Genomic DNA, 6669 nt, shown 5'->3' with positions numbered 1-6669 from the left:
TTTTTAAACATTTTATGTTTACAGGGACTGTAAACTCAGAACAGTGACTCAGTTTCAGTTTTGAAACCTTTGGGAGGGCTAAACTTCTCAGTAAGATTGTCTAAGCATTATTGGCAATGTGTTGTTGCGAGGAAGTACAGTAACCAGTCTGTTTGAGCACATTGATTACTCAAATAGGCTAGTATAATACTTTTCTCTACCCATGAATAGAGTATCTCACCAGCCAAATACCTGTCTCCTAGAAAGAGTAAGGCTAGAAAAAAATAAAGATCTTCTACAGCTAGATTAAATTGTTAAGTTTGGATGATCATGCTTAAAACAGAGCGCTTGCTATAAATAGACTGACGCCTTCAGCAGAGCTTGGGGAAAAAGATCCATATTTCCCCGAGCAACAGGAATTATTAATCCCAAATTCTTGCTACAGGCATGTCCAAAGAGGTGAGCACTTGTTATATAGACTTTTGCCTATAATTCACACTGCTTTTATTCTGACAGCTTCAATCTTACCCAGGTGGCAGAAGTGTTGCTGCTCTGCAGACTGAGTCTCAGGGAACCGATAAAAGCAAGTGAGCTGTACCCCCCGACAATGAGGATTTTTCTTCATTAGCTGGGTTCCCGCTGCAGTCCTTGGGCTGTCCCGCAGGCTGTATGCTATGAGCACACCTCCTGCCTTTCCCTAGGTCTAGGAGGGCACCATTGCCACAATTAGTTTCAGTGTCATCGTGCCCGGCTGGCATTGTCTAGGCATTTGTAGAATGAATTTCATACATTTCTGTTTTAGGCCATACTGTCAAGGCAGAACAGATAGATACCTACAGCTTTATCACTGCCAGCAGCAGACTGCTGGGTTGGCATTTACTGATCAAAAGAAACATCGCCTGAAGAATTTCCTCTGTCCAAAGATAAAAGGAATACAATACTTTCATGGTAAATTTGTCTGAACGTGTTCAGTTACTACTCTTCAGCCATGAAATAAGAAGCTGTTTGTAGAGATCATATTCCCAAACAAAGTATACTGTGGGAAGAGCCAGATGCTCAAAGGTAGTTAAGTAACACATCTTTATTGTAGCTGTCACAACATTCCCAACTGGAATATATTTTCACAGCTCCCTACACACTGAACTAGCTTCTGCAGCTATTTATCACTTATTGGTCAAGCAAGTGCAACCCCTCTCCTAGAGTCCATACATAAAAGGCATACAAGTGCAGGGTTTGTTGCCTGTGCAATACGTTGTTCAGTGGGTCAGCAAGGGACCCCCGTCATTAAGGACTGAAGCTGCAGCTGCTGCGAGGATTAGGAAATCTTCAGCTGAGAGTCAGCTTCTGGAGGCAGGGCGAGTTTTTCTTTTACTGAATTCGAAAGGCTTTTGAAAGCCTAGGGGCTAGTACGTCTCATCTCAATGGCTTTTATAACAACATTTAAACAAAGAAAGTTTACTTTCATGTTGAGTATTCGCAACACTTTCAGCACAACTGAGGACTATCTTTTGTTACCTTAGTGCCAGGTCTCTGCTGGGCACTCCTAGCAGTCCCTCTGAAAATCCCATCAGTGAGAAACTCAAGAAGGCATCCAGCTCACGAAGGATTTGGGGGAAGGAGCACCTGTCACTCTGCCTCACTGCTGTGACTCAGGGCTTTGCTCCTCCAGTATTTTCACAGAAAGAATGCACGCGCTCAGGTTCATAGCCTTTGAACCTCAGCGATGAGGCCAACTGCTCGAGTCATTTAAAACCTGCCAGAGAAAGCAGAAACACTACTACTCCCTGCCAGCTGGAGATTTACTCAGTTCATTTACGCTTCATTCCAGCACACGGCATTTTCAGGTAAGCCAGCCATACAGCAGAGGTGACATTTACCAGCTCATACTTTTTTTTTTCCTCTTTTAGGTCCCTTTGATTTTAACTGGGAGTTAAGTACCTCAAGAGCTTGTCAGTGGTCATGAGTACCCGTCTTCCAGCCCTCCGTCTTAGTTACTAAGAGTCCTCGTGCGATTGTTTGCTTTAATATATCTCTGCCTGTCAAATAGAAAAATGGCTGCTTGTAGCAAGTTAAACCAAGAATAAAACAAGAATGAGTGGCTCAGCTGTCAAGGCGACTACTGCCTAATGTCATAGCAACCGAACTTATGTATTTTAAAGCTTTCATGGAGACCTAAAGAGGAACTCCTAAGCTTTAAACGGAGCAATGCTAATTGCAGTTAGGTCCATTTAAACACTTTCCTTATATGTGATCCCTTGCAATATACGATCTTATCTGCTTGCTTGAACTTCTTCATGAGATCCAAGAGCAGCCTGCATTTGCACAACAAGATAGACACAGAGAAGTTAGGTTTATAATCTGCTTTTCTTAATTCTCCTGTTTCCAAACTTTCCTAAATTTTACTCATTTATTTAACCTTCCATCTTCCTGTGTTTAGCTGGGAGACACATTAAATGCAAGAACTATCAAACTAGGGATATAGTCCGAAAACCAAGCCTTTAGTTACCCAGCTGCAGATACTATGCCTCTTGGGATCCAGCTGAGATCCAGTCTTCCTCAGTCTGCACAGACTCACTGCCTAATACTTCTCAACTGCCTCAGTTGTGTTGGCAGCAAAATGCTTATAAATATTTTGCTGAGTTGCAATTATTTTTATACATACGGCACATACGTATGTATAGCTTGCTCACTGGCATTGGGAAAACAAAGGGAAGAAATAGTTCAACCCTTATTGTAACCAGAAAGCTCATCAGCACTGCTGCTTAAAACCTTCTCGTCACCAAAGCATGTGGTGAATCTTACCAAACCATTACCTTGCAAGTATTTTGACCTAAACTGTAGAAAAATATTTCAAGATTTAGAAAGCCTGTCATATTGATTACACCAAATTTTAGCTCTTTTGTGTGTATACAGAAAACAAGTTGCACTGCATCAGGGGAACTTAACCCATCTCGGTACAAGTTTATTCAGATGGCTGCAGCTGACATACATACATTTAGCTCCTTTACCTTCTCCTATGCCTTCAGAAACAGTGTTTTGCCTTAAAATATAACACAATACTATTAAAACAAATCCTGAGAGTATAATTTCTAAAATGTGGCTACTGAAGGCAGATGACAAGTTTCTTAGGAAAAAAAAAAATAGTCCAACCAAAGATTATCACATTTGGGTTAAACTAGGTACAACTTTTAGTCCTGCAAGCACTATAATTCCACAGCTGAGAAATCATATTTGTTTTGTGCTGCAATACACAGTTTCTGTTTCACTATTTCCATGACCTTTTCCCCAATCTGTAGCAATTTCCCAGACTGCAAGTGTTTGTCCTAGACTCTCTTTTTCTATTATTTCTGTTCTATTCTTGCCACAATTAATTTATTATAACTTAGATAATTACTCCTCCCTCCACCCTCCCGCATGATGCATTACCATCTTTGAGCTCACCCTTGCAGATCTGCAGGTGCAGATAGGACCAAAAAGATGGGCCCAATGCTTCCCACATCACACCTGCTGCACATGAAGAGCACAAAAACTGTGCCCATGCACCAAGAACAGAAGCTGTAAATCTCCATAAGCTACCGCTGAAAATTTTAGTGTCAGCAGGCCCTTCCACGTCAGACTCTGTTAAACATCATGCCAGGATCTAGACTGAGAATATCTGTGTGTTCTTTAGCATAGACTTGTTACCTAACAGTATGTTTTTTCAGGGCATTTTTTGCACAGCTATGTGGTGTTCTTTCACATAGCAGACAGAGGTTGAGAAACCCAGTGTGTAAGCCTTTACTTCACTCTCTGTGCATACCTCTCTAAGCCTTGTAGAGATTCAAGTACAGTGCTTTTGCAAAGTATTCCCTTAAAAGGATTTTTTTGTTCTATTTACATTATATTGTTCTGCTGAATATTAAGTGGTTTTCCATGCATAGTACTCAGATTTTACTAAAAAAAAAAGTCCTAAAATGTAAGGGTAAGAACCTATAAGTCTCTAGTTGATTGCAATTATTATACCTTCTTTCTTTAGTAATAACTCAGCATAAAGGTGTCCTGACTCTCAGTATGGGTGATGGAGGGTGAAGGAAGCAATGGAAACCACGGTGCTACCATCCTGGCTTACAGAACTCCCAAAGAGTGTTTTCAGGTTTTGTTGCACCAGGCCTGCATTTTGTCAACTACATACATACACACGAAAATAAGTTCCCTCCAGCACTGATTACCAATAGTATTCATAAATAGTTTCTTTACTCTGGCTTGTGTTTACTAAAGTGTCATTTCAATTTCTCTTGCAAAATCAGTCCCTAATATTTTACCAGAAAGGACTATATTAGACAAAGAATACCTTGGTTGACTGCCCCCTTCATTCTTTAGTATTTTGTAATTAGCAGTTTCAAAAAATGCAGTTGTGGAAGCAGAATACTACTTTTCACCATTTTTTCTAATTACCATGAAACCTACAGAAGTGGTACCGTAGTTCTCAATCACACTAGAGTGTTCTTTCTCGACGCTCAGAGGCCTTTCTCCAGTGAGGCAGATTAATACACTTTTCCAGTACCTTTTGGGTTTTTCCTATAGAAGAAAGCAATTCTTTTTACATCCCTCTTTGTGATCAAAATTAAACCTGTCCAAGTTTTAAGATTCAGAATGACTTCATTTTTTAATTAAGACATTACACACAGGAGAGAAGGCTTTCCTTGGAAACATGGTTCAGTTTGTTGTTAGCACAACAGGGTGCCTGAGATCTAGTGAAGTGAAGGAGGACCTAACTATATAGCCCAGTGACAAAATACTGCTCGGTTCAGGGCAAAGCAGAGGGATGAAAAGGTTAGGATGACCTTTTCATCCCTTTCCTGCACCAGTCTTAGATAACCTCCAAAAAGAAGAGTTGAAGTCTGTATTGCTTCCAGGAGGGACCAAACTGGAGTAAGAGCAGCAACCTTAAAAGGCCTTTTGTTGAGAAGGAGAAAGGTTATCAAACCAAAAGGTGAGAGGTTATTTACTTTTATCTTTGAAATAAAACACGTGTAATTCGTTCATATGATACTTAGCATCAGATTGTCTCAACAGTTTACTTAAGACACTTTTGATCAGTATTTAACTGATCAAAGTTTTAACTCAAGTATTTAGCTTTGCATTTACGACATAAGGTGCCTAATTAGTTGAAGAATTTCTTGCCGTGTGCAGCTAACATTTCTTTACAAATCTAATCATTTTTTGCTACTCAGTGACAACATTTCAAACATATGTTAACACTGAAGTCCTGCCTGCCTTAAGCTTTGGTTGGGGATAAGATGCAATACAGGATCCTGCCCCTTTCTGAGAGGGAAGAGGCAGAGAATTTAGGTACATCATGGTAAAGACATAAAAATCAGAAATGTTAAATTTTTTTGACTCCTTTGACATATAACAGAAATATTCCCTCCATATGTCATCTTTGCTAGAAAATAAAGTTGCATTGACAAAAATCAGGCCAGAAAGACAATGACTAAGAAGGTGTGAAAAGGCAGATAAAATGCTTCATTTTTACTACAGAACTTTCAATGTAGTAAGTTGCGTGACAGCAAGCGACTTCATGCACTATTTCATTTGTGGAGTTTTTAAAAAAAAATAATTAATCCAAATGAACATGTCTGTAACTTGTCTTTTGCCTTTCTTATAGTACATGTACAATTTCAATATGTTCATTTCATTATCTGTTATTATTCTGACACCAGTGCATCATTAATTAATGGCAACATGGTTTTCAAATTACAGACTGAGGACTAGCATGCAGTTAATCAGAATATGTATAAGATTTTCCTTCATTGAAACAATGCCTAAGGTATCATATTCAAGAAAGCAAAGGGTACTTGCTAATTCAGACTTAAGATAACTGTTCATTAATTGCTGTCTGTGTGAGATACAGCAGAAGCTTTATTGGTTTTCTTGTAGCTTAAATTCTCTAATGAGTGTAATTAGGGAATAGTTCTCACTAAGTTCTTCATTTATTAGATGTACCTGTTCCTTAGAAATGCCAGAGAAGCTTGCTACATGGGTAATAGTCTTAAAGTAATTAAAGTTGATAGGACCCTATCAGAATTCATTTTCTAGTGAGATACTATTTACTCTGGTCCTAAGGCCCTTCTAGTTCATTTTCTGTGTAAGATTTTTGATCTGTGCTCTTATCATTTGGGAACATGTCTGAGCAGTCAGCTAAGAACACCTCTCATCAAAAGATTCACCTCATGTGGAAGCAGAACTGATTATTTTTTCCTGCTCATTCTATTGCTCAGAAGAAAATATGATGCATAACGTAAAAGATTCAACTCTTCAAGCTTCAACAAACAATCTATGGCACGAGAAAAATTCATAGCTTAAACTTCCAGTTATTAGTTTCCACCTCTGTTTCTTGATTTTGCTTCAGGAACTTACCAGTAAGAGTTTGCAGCGGAAAAAACTTTCTCTGTGTATATATTTTCTTCATAGACCCTGCCAGTGACGAGACTTCACATGGCAAATATTTCTGGAGATAAATTATTTAAACCCTGGCCCTGTAGAGATACACAGAAAGGAAGAGAAAGGGAGAAAAAGGACCTGGTAAATAAAGGAATATTTCCCAGCACAAGTTGAAAACATCAGGCCTGTGGCAGTAGCTTGCAGGGGAACTGACTGCAACTACAAGCATCGGGAGCGCGTAACAGTCTTTCGGTCAAGTTGCTGAAA

At 39.2% G+C, this 6669-nt stretch overlaps 1 long non-coding RNA gene across 1 annotated transcript; it reads right to left on the bottom strand.

Annotated features, from left to right (window-relative positions):
* Positions 1 to 5576: 5576 nt before the first annotated feature.
* On the bottom strand, positions 5577 to 6461 carry LOC138685606 (uncharacterized). The gene is made up of 2 exons (XR_011324904.1): positions 6379 to 6461; positions 5577 to 6295 (listed from the first exon to the last, which is right to left on the bottom strand). It is a non-coding gene; the product is annotated as an uncharacterized lncRNA (long non-coding RNA).
* Positions 6462 to 6669: the final 208 nt, after the last annotated feature.

Source organism: Haliaeetus albicilla, chromosome 6 (genome assembly GCF_947461875.1).
Source record: "Haliaeetus albicilla chromosome 6, bHalAlb1.1, whole genome shotgun sequence".
Taxonomy (NCBI): Eukaryota; Metazoa; Chordata; class Aves; order Accipitriformes; family Accipitridae; genus Haliaeetus; species Haliaeetus albicilla.
The sequence above is the reverse complement of the archived record's forward strand: the minus strand, read 5'-3'. Positions and strand labels throughout refer to the sequence as shown.